We start from the raw sequence: 14,731 nt of genomic DNA, 5'->3' as shown, positions 1-14,731 counted from the left end.
ACGCACCGTTGGGTTTCAGTTTTTATTCGAGTCTTTGTTTCTTTTTTAGGGGACCTATATATATGTCGTACTCTTCTTTTAGAATGGAGATTAGCTTATCTTTGATTTTATCAACATTGTTAGCCCTAATCTAGAGAGAGAAACACCATTAGTAGAGAGAGAAAGTGTGTATTTCTTCATTGATGAACTTGGATTTTGAAGAAGAAGCTTGTTTGATCCTTTGTAAATCTTCAACTTCAATTAATGAGCAATCTCTTACTCTCTTTCTTTACTTTTGCATTTAGTTTTGTTTGCTTACTTTGATTTTCCTTCTTTGCTTATTGATCATGTTGATGCTTATTGATTTGATAATTGATATTGTCTTCAATATGATTTGTGAGTAGTCACTTAGCCAAGGGTGTGGGGATGGTGTAGTTGCTAATTGCTCATGCTTATAATTTTGGGATTGAGTTTCTTGTGATTAAACCTTTGCATGCTTGATATTCTTTAATCTTCTTGCATGTGCACATTGTTGGTTGATTAAAGGTGAATCTTTGCTAACATGAAACGGAAGTTGACTTAGTTTGGGTTCATTATTATCGATTGTTCCTTGATTGCACCTCCTAATATATGTTTCTAGTGTGGAAACATATAGGCTATGTTAGGAGAAGCCGATTAACTCCGGAAGGAGATTAGATTGGATTTAATTTTGATATTCATGTATGCTTAGTTTACTCTCAATTTTCTTTCATGTTATTGCATGTTCAAATAGCATCCTCATCTACCCACTCCCCTTGGTGCCTAGTTATATTGATTTTAACCTATTTCGTTCTTTGTTTGATCTCTTAGTTATTCACATTTCTTGTTTCGAGAGATAGCTTAGATTCTAAGTAATGAATGCGGTGTTTATGTACTTCTCCCTGTGCTTCGACCCCTCTACTTTCCCTATACTTGTAATAGGTTGAGTTGAGTGTTATAAATTGTATTTGACTTAGGTGTAGTTGTTTAACGACGCAATTATATCCTCTGTCAAATTGGTGTCGTTGCCGGGGAGACGGCTTCCATTGCTATTTCATTGCTTTATTTGAGACAATCTCACTTCTTATTTGTTAGTATTTGCTACTTTTTGTTACTTGTCAGTGCTTACGTTCTCCTTAGCTTTGTTGTATGAACAGAGGACAAACCCGCTCAAGGTCTTTGATTCCCATCGATCCGGAGCTAGAGAGGTCTTTGTCCCTAATTCGAAGAGAAGCGAGAGCAAGGAGTAAAAATTCTCACACCCCGACGAAAGAAGGAGTAAGAGAATTGGAAGATACTCCACCCTCTTCACCCTCAAGTGAAGAGTTAGATAATCCTAATTCACCATCAAGCCCGGGAATCAACCCCTTTTCAACCTATAAGTCTGAAAGTGAAGAAGGTTCTAAAATGGGAGAGAATACACCTTTGAGTCGTCTTGGGGCTCCCGAAGCCTTTAGAGCACAAAGTGGGATCCTAACTCCTACCACTCAAGCCAACAATTTCGAAATCAAGCCCAATTTAATTGCTTTGATAGAGAGGAAACAATTCTCGGATGGAAAGTTTGAGAGTCCTCATGAACATTTGAAAGAGTTTGAGAAGTATTGTGACACAATAAAAGCCAATGGAGTGACTCAAGAATATATTCGCCTCAAGATGTTTCCATTTTCTTTAATTGGAAGAGGTCTGGAATGGCTAGAGAAGGAGGTGCCCCCTAACTCTCTCATAACATGGGACCAAGTAACTACGGCTTTCTTGAGGAGATTTTACAACCATAGGAAGATCGCCGAGGCTCGGTCTTTGATCCAAGGTTTTCGCCAAAAGAGTGGTGAGACTCTAAATGTGGCATGGGACAGATACAAAGAGCTTCAACGTCAATGCCCACACTACGGGATACCCAAGTATCAACTCATTCACACTTTTCTATGGAGGCCTCATACCTCAAGGGAGAACAAGCCTAGACTTCGCGGCCGGCGGTCTGATCATGAACAAAGGAGAGGATGAAGTGGAGTGTATTATAGAGGAGGTCGCAAAGCATTATGACGATTGGTATGAAGGAGAAAGGGATTCTACTTCTAGTAAGGGTGTTTATGCATTGGAGCAAGCCAACACAATCAACAACCTCTTTACCCAAATCTCCAAAATGACCAAGAAAATGGACGAGTTGATGAAAGAAAGGTTCAATCCCCATGGTAATACCTCCCCTTCAACCAAGGGAGGCAATGGTATGAACACTTCTTTCCCCTCTTCTTATAATAAAATGCCTCAAGGATGCATGTTTTGCTCTAATTGGGAAACCTATGATCATGATACCTACCATTGTGTGTATGCTTGTGAAGTTCAACCCCCTCCCCATGAACATGATGATAATGTGGAAGATGTCAATGCTATGAATTTTGCTCCTAGAATGGGGAATGTAGGGAACTTGAGGCCGAACTCCAATCAAATGGGGTATTGGAATTAAGGTGGAAACCGTGGTTGGAACCAAAGTGGTGGTGGCTATGATAACCAAAACCATGGTGGGGGAGGCCCTTCCAATTTCAATGGAAGAGGCTACTTTAACCAAAGAGGGTATGGTTATCAAAACCAACAACCCAATTCTCGATACAATGACCATCAAAATCAAAATTGTGGTGATCAAGGTAACATGGGAAACAATCAACAAAGCAATGTTCCTAACCAAGGCACCGGAGGCAATAGGGGTCAATATGTTTCTAACTATTCCCAAACCAATAGACCTTTGGGTTTCCATCAACCCCAACTTCCTCCACCTCAACAACCTCTTCAACTTGAAGCCCCTCCAAATGATCCCATGATGGCTAAGCTACAGGCCATAATGAAAATAAATGAAGAGGATAAGAGGAGGAATGAAGAGGATAGGAGGAGATATGAGGAGGATAAAAAGCAAACCAATGCTCATATGAAAATGCTTGAAACCCAAATTGCTCAACTTGCTTCTAATTCATCATCTTATTCTTTTACCATCCCAAGTCAAGGAGTCAACCCAAAACCTTTGTATGCCGTGACAACTAGTAGTGGGAAGGTAGTAGGGAGTGACCCTTTGGTTGAGAAGGAACCCCAGGAAGAGGTAGAGTTAGAGAGGGAGGGTGAGAGAACCAATGAGCCTTTGAATGTTGAGAAGGAGAAAGATGTTGAGGTGTCAAAGGAAAAAGAAGCCACCCCCTTTCCCCTAAATCTCCAACCTAGAGAGGAGAGACTACCTTTTCCTCAAGGATTTGCAAGAGCTAAGCTTGATGCTCAATTTGGGATGTTTTTGGATGTCATCAAGAATTTGCATGTTTCCCTTCCTTTTGTTGATGCTATGAAACAAATTCCCCATTACTCCAAGTTTTTGAAAGACCTCTTGAGTGGGAGAAGTGAGTGTGAAACGGTGAGCTTGACCGCCAATTGTAGTGCAATTCTTTCCAACAAACTCCCTACCAAATTGAAGGATCCGGGTAGTTTTTCCATCCCTTGTTCTATTAATGGCATTGAATTTGATAAGGCTTTATGTGATTTAGGAGCAGGTGTGAGTCTCATGCCCTATTTCGTCTACCAAAAGCTTAGTGTAGGAACCCTTTCCCCCCACTAATATTACTCTCCAACTAGCGGACCGTTCCATTAAGTTCCCCATGGTTAAGGTTGAGGACATTACCCTTATGGTAGGAAAGTTCACATTCCCCGTCGATTTCTATGTGCTAGAGATGGATGAGGATGAGAGGATTCCTATAATTTTGGGTAAACCATTTCTAGCTACTTCTAGAGCTATCATCAATGTGAAGGAGGGTAAGATATCCTTGAAAATTGACAATGATTCCGTTGAATTTGATTTGAACAATGTCATGCAACAACCCTCCTCAAGTGATGAATGTTTTAGAGTAGATGTTCTTGATACCGTGCTTAATGAATTTTCTCGCTCCCACTTGCATGCTAATAATGATTTTCTTGAAAGTGTGTTGTAGAATGAATCCAAGATAGATACTCACAAGGAAGACATACAATTTTATGAGGATTTTCTTGAGGAAAGCAAGAGTGAGTGCAAGGATGCGAGCATGGAGGAAGAGGCTTTTTACATCCATGATCTATTTCAAGTTGAAGAAAGAGAAGAAAGCCCCAATGGTAAGGGAGCACCAAAGGTAGACTTGGAACCTCTACCTTTGGACTTGAGGTATGCATTTCTTGGTTCCGATGAATCTTTCCCCGTGATTGTCAATTCTAACCTAACGGTGGAGCAAACCTCCCTCTTGATCAATGTTTTGAGAGAACACAAGAAAGCTATGGGTTATACCATTGATGATATCAAAGGTATAAGCCCTTCTTTATGCATGCACAAAATTGATCTAGAGGCAGATGCCAAACCCGTTAGACAAAGGCAAAGGAAGCTTAACCTTTCCATGCAAGAGGTTGTGCGGAAGGAAGTGGCTAAGTTTCTTGATGCGGGAATTATCTACCCAATTGCTCATAGTGATTGGGTATCTCCCGCACAAGTTGTGCCTAAAAAAGGGGGAATGACGGTAGTGAAAAATGATCATGATCAACTAGTTCCCACTAGGCTTGTTACCGGTTGGCGCATGTGTATTGACTATCGCCAACTTAACACAAGTACATGCAAAGATCATTTTCCACTACAGTTCATCGATCAAATGTTGGAAAGGCTTACAAAGCATTCCTTCTATTTTTCCTTGATGGTTACTCGGGATTTTTCCAAATCCCGATTGACCCCAAGGATCAAGAGAAGATAACTTTCACATGCCCCTACGGTACTTATACGTATCGTAGGATGCCTTTTGGGCTTTGTAATGCCCCCGCAACATTTCAACGTTGCATACCGTCCATATTTAGTAATATGATTGAGGGTGAGATAGAGGTCTTCATGGATGACTTTTCCGTTGGAGGAGCCACCTATGAAGATTGTCTATCTAATTTATCTCGTTGCTTAGAAAGATGTGAGAGGTATAACCTAGTGTTGAATTGGGAAAAGTGCCATTTTATGGTAGAAAGTGGGATTATTCTTGGGCACAAAATTTCCCATGCCGACATTGAGGTAGATAGAGCCAAGGTAGAGGTCATTGAGAAACTCCCTCCCCCCACCAACGTGAGGGAAGTGAGATCCTTTCTTGGCCATGCCGGGTTCTATCGACATTTTATAAAAGATTTTTCATTGATTGCTAAGCCTCTCACATCACTATTGCAACAAGATAAAGAGTTTGTGTTTGATGATGCTTGTCAAGAGTCTTTTTGTAGGTTGAAGAAGCGGCCTTTGCACCGCCCTTATTGTCCAAGGTTCGGATTGGTCTCTTCCATTTGAGCTCATGTGCGATGCAAGCGACGAGGTTGTTGGTTCGGTTCTTGGGCAACGAAAGGATGGGAAACTTCATGTCATACATTATTTGTCTAAAACTCTCAATGATGCCCAACGAAATTACACAACTACCGAGAAGGAGTTTCTAGCGGTTATTCACTCATTTGAGAAGTTTAGAACCTACCTCATCGGCTCTAAGACAATTGTGTATACCGACCACTCGGCTCTCAAATATTTGATAGGAAAGAAGGAAGCTAAACCGAGGATGGGTTTTAGTTCTCCAAGACTTTGACTATGACATGAGAGACAAGAAGGGAGCCGAGAATGTGGTGGCGGATCACCTTTCAAGGTTGGGTGGTGCAAGGTTCAAGGACGATGGTTTGCCAATAGAGGATGCTCTAAGGGATGATGTGCTATACGTTCTTGAAGTGAAGTCGGCGCCATGTTATGCGGATATTGTGAATTGTTTGGCTTGTGGTGCCATACCTGCGTATTTCACTTCGCAATAACGTCGAAAGCTCAAGCATGAGGCAAAGAGATACATTTGGGATGATCCGATTTTGTTGAAGAGAGGAGTCGATGGTTTGTTGAGGAGCGAGATGCGTCCCCAACGATGAGGTTCAAAGTGTTCTCCATATGTGCCACTCTTCTCCTTGTGGTGGACATATGAGTGCTCAAAAGACCGCCTCAAAGGTTCTTCAATCTATGCTCTTTTAGCCTTCTCTATTCAAGGATGCTTGGATATTTGTCAAGACTTGTGATAGATGTTAACGGATGGGGAATATTTTAAGGAGGGATGAAATGCCGCAAAACCCCATCCTTGAGCTTGAAGTTTTTGATGTGTGGGCTACAGACTTCATGGGCCCTTTTATTTCTTCACATGGGAACAAGTATATTTTGGTCGCCGTTGATTATGTGTCTAAGTGGGCGGAGGCCGTAGCTTCTCCAACGAATGATTCTCAGGTGGTGGTCAACCTTTTCAAGAAAGTGATCTTCCCAAGGTTTGGTGTCCCAAGAGCCATGATTAGTGATGGGGGGGTCACATTTCAAGCACCACACCTTCGTTCGATTACTTGATAAGTATGGGGTGTCTCACAAGCTAGGGCTCGCTTACCACCCTCAAACGAGTGGTCAAGCGGAGATCACCTATAGAGAGCTTAAGGTGATTTTGGAGAAGACGGTTGCTAAGACGAGGAAGGATTGGTCCTCCAAACTCATTGATTCTCTATGGGCTTATAGGAACGCCTTCAAGACTCCGATAGGGACCACCCCATACAAGCTCGTCTATGGAAAGAATTGTCATTTGCCCGTGGAAATGGAGCATCGTGCACATTAGGCAATCAAGAAAGTCAACTTGGATCTCCATAGTGCGGGAGAGCGAAGGCTTTTAGAGTTGCACGAGTTAGAGGAGTTGAGGATGAATGCCTACGAGAGTGCGAGTATCTATAAGGCAAGAGCCAAAGCATGGCACGATGCCCAAATCGTCAAAAAGTATTTTGCCAAGCGGCAAAAGGTGCTCCTCTTCAACTCGCGATTGAAACTCTTCCCGGGCAAACTCCGATCAAGGTGGAGTGGGCCGTACATTATCACAGAAGTGTTCCCATATGGAGCCTACGAAATCTCCCAAGACAGCCACTCTCCTTTCAAAGTCAACAGTCACTGTCTCAAGCCCTATTATGAAGGATTCCCAAGTGATGAATCGATTTCTGTGACTCTACTTGATGTGCATCGTCAATTTGGCCCTCCTTGATCAACTCAAGGAAGGTTGAGCTAACGACGTTAACCTAAAGCACTTCCGGGAGGCAACCCGGATTCTACACTCTTTTCTTCTCTATTTTTCTTATTTTTGGTAGTTTTGGTTGTTTCGCCTTTTGTCTTATGGCTTTTGTTTTTCTATATTTTTATAGGCACTTGCCTCTATGGCGCATGTTTGGTTGGGAATTGGAGGCCATATGGAGGTGTTTATTGAGCTTAGTTTAGGTTAGGAGATTCGAAAATGAGAAAAGAATATTTGGAATTAAAACCCTCTTGAAGACCCTGTGCGCGGGCGCACAACCCTGGGAGAACCCGCGCACAGGGGTAGCTCAAAAGGAAGGCCGAGGCAGAAGGTTATGCGCGCCTTCTGCGCAGCTTGTGCGTGGGCGCACAAGAAGAAAGCTGTGCGGGCACGCAGCACTATGAGAACCTGCGCAGAATTGATGATCAAAAGCAGATTGAGGCAGAGAGATTTGCGCGCATCGTGCGCGACATGTGTGCGGGCGTGCAGAGCACTTGCGCGGGTGCGCATAATTCTTGCGCGGGCGCGCTGATCTGGGTAAGTCGGGGGATTTAGCTTCTCCTTTCCCCGAGTTTTTCCCATTTCTCACTTGCAACTCTCAATTCCCCTTCTCTTTCCTCACAAACTCAAACCCTAACTCATCAAGTTCACTCATAACTCACATCCTACCTTGATTTTCCATCAAATCCCTCATATTTCTTCACTTCCCTCACAAAATTCATCACTTTCTCTCTCCAAAACACCCAAATTTCACCATTTTCGTGGCTACTTGGTTTTGGTCGAAGGAGTGGTCCGTGGATGTTCTTGGTGGTGTTCAAGCTCTTCTTTGGTGGTATAATTCTAAACTATGTTACCTTGTTACTTAATTTTACTAGATTATGCAAAGTTTTAGAGTTGTTAAGCATGGTTTAGCTTAGATGAATTTTGTGTGAATTGGGATAATATTGCTAGTGATTGTGGAATTTGGTGTGATTTTCTTTGTGATTATTGAGTATTGTTGTTAGAATTGTTGTGTTAATGCGGTTTTTATAGAATATGCTTGAGTAATTTGACATATGTTAATGCGATTTATTGTTGTGTGAATTGCTAGTAATTTGACATGCTTGAGTAATCTTCTAGATAAATTGCATGATATTGTGAATTGTTGTTGATACTTGTTGTTCTTTTTGAGCTATTTTCTTGTGGTTGGTTGTTGCTACTAACCCCTTTTTAGATCATTAAGTTGAAGCTCAATTTGTTGTTGCTGTGGGTCAAGTTTGGTTGTTCTTAAGTGTTGGATCACCTCTTTGGTTTCGATAGTTGGCGTATTATTTGAGAAATTTGTGTTGGTAAAGATGAATAGAAGGAGTCGGAAGGAACCCCGGATGACAAATGGGGTACCCCAAACCTCCTCTTAAAATCAAACAAACCTTCCCAACTTGAAATTCTTCAACATAAACCACTCACCCATCCACCAAACCCTTAGTAAGTGCAAGCTAAACCCGGCTAGGCACTATTATCAACGTTTCATGCGCGATTTTGGAATAGATGAGGACCTCCGGTCTCTTCTAGAAAACCTTGGGATGAGTGAGTTTATCAACCACCACTATCCAACCTAAAGAGAGCCCACCTTTGAGTTCCTCGCCTCATTTGAGAAGGAACCCCTTGGGAACAATGATTTCCAAATTTCCTTCCAACTTTTCATCCCCCGACATGAAATTTCCCTAAAGGCGTCTCAATGAACTTTTGGACTTCCATCCCGATGCGGATCTCCTTGCCCCATCCACAGAGCTTTTTCCCGAATACGATGCATTTTGTTGGTGGCAAACAATTACCGGGATCGTTGAGTTCAGTACTCGGTACTCGGTGGCAAGCCAAATCATCCACCTAGTTCTCCGCATTCTTCACCGCCTCTTGGGGTTTGCGGTGTTTAGTAAGCAAGACTTGAGCAAGCTCTCGCACGAAGAGCTCTTTACCCTTTACGTCGCCACTAAGGAGGAGTTGAGAGGGCGGCTCAACATGGGATATTGGTTTGTCTTGTGTTGTGAAGCGATCAAGTTGGGTAACAAGATGGGTGAAATCGCTCTTGGTGGAATGATAACAAGGGTAGCTTCTAAGCTTGGGTATGAGCGTTTCTTCCTCTTTTGTACTCAAGTCGGAAGGGATAGGGATCTCTTTGTGGACATCGGGTATATTAGAAAGTCTGTCTTCATTCAACCAACCGACGATGTCAACAACTTTCATGATTAGTGTGTCGAGCGTGAGCACCATTGCATTTTGCCTAACCTAGCCGTACATCTTTGGGGCGGAATGCTAGGAATGTGTGGAAGGTTCCACAAGATAATGGTGTGTGGCCCAATGCTCTAGGAGGCGAGCGGAATATGATTGTTCAACAACAACAACAACAACAACAACAACATCACCAACAACAACAAGGATTTCATCATCAACAGTTTGAGCATCAATCCTTCCACTATGGGGAAGGTTCTCAATCGATGCACATCCCCTCCTTTAGCGAGGGAGGTATGGCTTCTTCTTCTTCCTCTTTTAACATAGAAAGAGCCTTTCAAAACTTGAGTATGCAAGTAAATCGGTTGACGGAAGTTGCCGATGGTCACTCGGTTTACAATGCCAACATCTATGATTGGAATGTACACCAAAGGCATTTCGACCCTCCGGTGAACTATCTGTACTTTCCGTCCCAACAAGGCATGTTCCTTGTCACAAGGAAGCGCATGCAGACGGGACTCCCCGTCAACCGGTTTGGCCCTATAGGCCCGGGCCTTCATCTCAAGGTGCCCCCCGCGTGAACTACCCCACCTCTTAGGGGTATGACTACAAGGAACCGGGGGGATGTGATTACCTTGGGGATCCTAACTACCCCATGTACACATCGGAGCCCCTTGAGATGCCCCCTCCCTTTGACCCTCTTCCGGACTATCAACAAGCTTTGTACCGGAACCGTGGTTTTTCACCGGGCTACACCGGTGGATGGGACCTTCATGGCCCTCCAATCGACGTCGATTATGAATGGCGTCCATATGGAGAGGGTTCTAGTTCCCACATGGAGGACTAGGGCCCTCGGGCCGAGGTTTAGCCCTTCCTCCCACCCCATTTTCCATTTTTGCTCAAACCGAGGACGCTTTTCCATTCTAGTGTGGGGGGGTGCTTATTCGTTATTTTATTCAAAGGGCTTTGTTCTTATGGGGCACATTCATGGCCAATAGGTGTCTTTTGAAAGCTTTCTTTCAATGTTGGTTGATGCTCATTTTCCCTCTTCTCAAAAAAAAAAAAATGATGATGTTTTTGATGATAACCTTGTGTTGTTTTGGCTCCCAATCTTAAAAATCCAAATTCCTTCTTAATCCAAACCATTTTTCTTTTCTTTGTTCCTTTCTTTAGTAGTTTCTTATTTTGTTTTGTTTTCTTGTTATTTCTTTGTATATATTTCCCTGGCTACTAACTAAATATTTTCCGAGTTGTTTTGGATTTTGACATTTTTGTAGGGCTTATTGGTGCACTTTCCAAGTTTTTCCGAGCAATGGAGCTTCATGATTGTGGACTTGCGAATTTTAAGCACCATTGGGTGACAAATACTTTAAATATTTTGATTGGTTTCATAGTTTAGGCTAGACTAGGAAGAAGTTGAATGGTTCGAGGTTGTTTAATTTGGTTCTAAGGAACCTGGGATCGCTGATGTTGTTATCAACGATCACTTGTATGACGATTGGATTTATTTGATTTACATGCCTCGATTATGAACCTTTTTAATTTCTTCCTTTTTCTTTTGTGTCGCTTTTCTTTTTCTTTTGTGTAACAAGCATGACCATGACAAGTTGAAAACTTTTGATGTGGATTTGCTCATTCATTTGGATACGTGGATTTGTTTGCTTTCTTGAGGACATGTCTTCGAATGCTTACCTTCCTAGTTGATGAGGGTTTACATGGTTTTAGAGTGCTTAGGGTTGAATTAGACACATTGTAAGCTAAGGTAGCCCGGTTTAGAACTTTTGAGGACGTTTGAACCCCTAGTTTGCGGGAAAGTGGTAAGATGGTGTTGTTCTCTACGGTGGATAGGATACCGTTGGTTGGTATTTGCTTATCTCTTGTCCCGAGTGAGCGTCATTTATTCTAGCCTTCATCATTCTTATGAGCGGCGTTTTGTATCCGTAACTATGCATGTTTTAATCTTTGTGTTGGTATTTAGCTCCCAAGATCATGACCATATAACTCTAGAGGAGGAAGAGGGCATTTCTTCTCATTTTCCTTTGTTTTCTTTGTGTTTTATTATAAATTTGGTTTTTATTTTACATTCACCCACTTGCTAACCAATTTGAGCCTTATTTCCCCTTTCTTGACTTAGCCATATTACAAATTTAGCGGCCTATGTTCTACCAACCCTTGTAGTTAGTGAAGCATCGGCTTGTGAGGTTCGAGTTTGATAATGTTGAATTTGAGCCAGAAAGTTGTGTAATTTGGTTCAAATGAGGTTTTCAAAGATTATTCATGAAAAAAGTATGAAAAAAGGCTTGGCAAGGAAGTTGAAACTCATGAAAACCATGAAAAAAAGAAAAAAAAAAAGAAAAAAAAATAGAAGAGAAAAAAATGGATGAAAATGAAAATGATGAGATGAATGAAAGATATTAAAAGAGATGAAGTAATGTTGTGAATTTTGTATTGAAGGTTGTAATTTGAGATTAGGTTCAATTCCTAGGTTGTTCTTGAGAGATGGCCACTCTTATGCTTCACTTAGGAGTTTCCGCCAAAATTTTCAAATTGATTCCCAACCTTAACCCCTAGCCATGACATTACAACCCTAGTTAAGACCCTTGGACTTTAGAGGGGCGTGGTCAAAGAACAGTGGAGGGAGATAGATTTCAACCCTATGGAGAGAGTATGCATAGTTGAGATGTCGGGATAACCTCATTATGCCACATAGAAATAACTTTTTCCGGTTCCCTCGAGGAATCATGAGGAGCCAATTAGGGGATGAATTGAAACTAGTGGAGAGAACGTGGACCGTCTTGGATGGGGCTAGGGCGGAGGATGAAATCATTAGTTCTCTATGCTTAGCTTAGGTTTGTCTCCTTCAACCATTAGCATCTTAGAACGTGTTTTCCCTCTTTAAATGAGAAAGGTAAGTATTCTTTGATGGATGTCCCTATGTTTGAGTCCAAATGGAGCATTTCCCACCGTGAAACTTGATTGATTCTCTTAAACCTTGTCATGTTGCGTTTGTTGCGTTGAGTTGTCTTTTTATCTTAGTTTTCTTTTCATGAGGACAAGCAAGAGGAAAGTGTGGGGGAATTCGATGACTGGCATTTATGCCACGATTGAGAGCTCATTCTAAGGGTTTTTTACCTTACTTGTAGCATGTTTGTCCTCTTTTTCTTACCTTTTGTTCTTCATTCTTTGTATGCCTTCCTCCTTGGTTTTCTTGTTTTCATTTTATAGGAATCCCGACATTGAAAGGAGGACACTTTGCTTCCATAACCTGTGAACCCGCGCGACAAATTCCAAGGAGCAGAACCAATACTGAGAGATTTGCGCGCCCTGTGCGCGACATGTGCGCGGGCGCGCGCCTATGACCTGTGCGGGCGCCCTTGCAATACAACCTTCGGGAAAGACCTTTTGACCTAAGTGGTTGATTCATTCATCGGAGGAGAGGAATGTGAGTTTTAGGAATAGGGAGAGGGGCTGCAAAAGTCAAGATGTCAAGTAGCCTAAAATTTTTTCCTTTTTCCGGTTCCTTCGAGGAATCATTGGGACGCTCACTAGAGGTTGATTTGAAGCTAGTAGGGAAAACGCGGTAAGAACGAATGGGATGAAAGTGGAGTGTGATACTTAGTTCTCTATGCTTAGCATGTGTTATTCTTTTATCAACCTTATCTTGAAATGTGCGCACCTCTATTTGTTTGAGAAAGTTTGTTATTCATTTGAATTGTAGTCATAGTGAAATGTCCAACTCGTAGAATTTAAAATTCTTCCCTTTACCTTTGTTTTGACTTTGTCTTTTGATTTGCCTCGTGTTTTCTTTATGAGAGTTATGGGTCAAACTCTTAGGACACCCTTACGAGACCTCACTCGTCCTCATAGGCGACTTTGGGGTTTAAAAGGCTTGTTGTAGCTAAAAGCAACCGTGATTCCTACGACAGTGAATCTTAGTGTACATTCCCATCTTGAGTCTTTCTTTTTCCTCTTTTAATAAGTTTTTCATCCTTATTCTTTCTTGCTTTGTTTAGCTAGAGGAAGAGCAAAAGTTTAGCTTGGGGAAATTTGATGAGTGTCATTTATGGCACTCATTTGTTCCCTTTTAGAATGATTTTCATTCCATTTTATAACTCTTTTTCTCTAGTTTTCTTTAGTTTTATCCTTTATTCCGTTAGTTTATGCTTTTCGTAGTTAGTATCTTTGTTTTGTGCATTTCTTTGTTTATTCGTTCTTTTTCCCTTTTATTTGTTTTTTTTGTTTGTCTCTAGGTTATGATCGAGTTTCCAAGAGATTCCCGAGCCTTCCTCTTACACCTCTCATCAAGATGGATGCCTTGTGTTAGCTTTTGGAGCTTCAAGTTTGGAGGAACTCATGAAGCAAGTCAAGAGATCGGTGCACGTATGTGGTAGAGGGTGTCACCTTTACCTCTAACCCACCAAAATACTCATTTCAAGACTGCATACTTTGATGTTCATCACCATCACATAGACGAGCGCACGAGGATGAGCATGGACGAAGAAGGGGAAGGCCACTGCAGCTAGGTGCGGGCGCGCCCAGGGTAGGTGCGGCCGCGCACCTAGGTGGTGCAGGCGCACCAGGTGCGGGTGCGGGCGCACCCACCTGGGTCTCTGTCCCGTACCCTTTTTCCTGCGGCCTCTCTTCTCCCTTGTGCGGCCGCACCTTCATGGGTCTCTTTTTGGACGATCTAACTAACTTCTCTCTAGTTAGTTTTACTATATATAGATTTTTCTTCTATTTTTAGAGAAGAAGAATGAAAATAGATTAGAATTAGTTTTAGATTGAATTTTTGTGTAGAGAGAGAAACACTTGTTCTTAGATTTTTAGAGAGAGAAACTTTGGGTTTGATGATTGATGATTTAAGTTTGCTACATTTGGTTTAATTTCTATCAAGTTTGTAAGAATTCTTTACTCTTTAATTCAATCTTTTGTTTGATTTCAATTGTTTTTTTGATTGATTAAGTTTGTTCATAGTTTGATTAATTTAGTTTGATTTCAATTGATGAATGTGAATTTGTTGGTTAGATTAGCTTTGATTTTGATGTTCTTAATGGATTGTGAGTAGTTTGATTGCTAGGGTAATGGTGAAGCATGTATTAGTATTGGATTTAAGTTAATTTGGGAAAATTGATTGAGTTGATGATGTGATTAAATTGGTTAATCAATTTGTGCATGTGTGTGTTTGATTTAGGCTTGATCACCCTAGTTATTCGCACTAGATTGCATTGCAAGTTTGCATTGATACGGACAATTGATTTGTGGCTTGCATTTACACGATTGAGGTGTCTTCTGATGTTTCCTAGCTAGAGTTTATCGTAGTTAACACTAGTTAGACCTCTAGGAGAATAGATTGATATGCTCTATTGGTTGCAAATTTGATTTTCCCTCACATTGCTTGACTTAATTGATTGACTTCCCAAATTGATTGATTTCATTATGAATACATGTGG

At 41.6% G+C, this 14,731-nt stretch overlaps 1 non-coding gene across 1 annotated transcript; it reads right to left on the bottom strand.

Annotated features, from left to right (window-relative positions):
- Positions 1–1,783: 1,783 nt before the first annotated feature.
- Positions 1,784–1,889, bottom strand: LOC145615857 (small nucleolar RNA R71). The gene has a single exon (XR_014107435.1). It is a non-coding gene; the product is annotated as a small nucleolar RNA R71 (small nucleolar RNA).
- Between the last annotated feature and the right edge of the window lie 12,842 nt (positions 1,890–14,731).

Source organism: Chenopodium album, chromosome 25 (assembly GCF_948465745.1).
Source record: "Chenopodium album chromosome 25, dcCheAlbu1.1, whole genome shotgun sequence".
In the NCBI taxonomy this organism is placed as follows: Eukaryota; Viridiplantae; Streptophyta; class Magnoliopsida; order Caryophyllales; family Amaranthaceae; genus Chenopodium; species Chenopodium album.
This window is presented reverse-complemented; position numbering and strand designations above follow the sequence as displayed.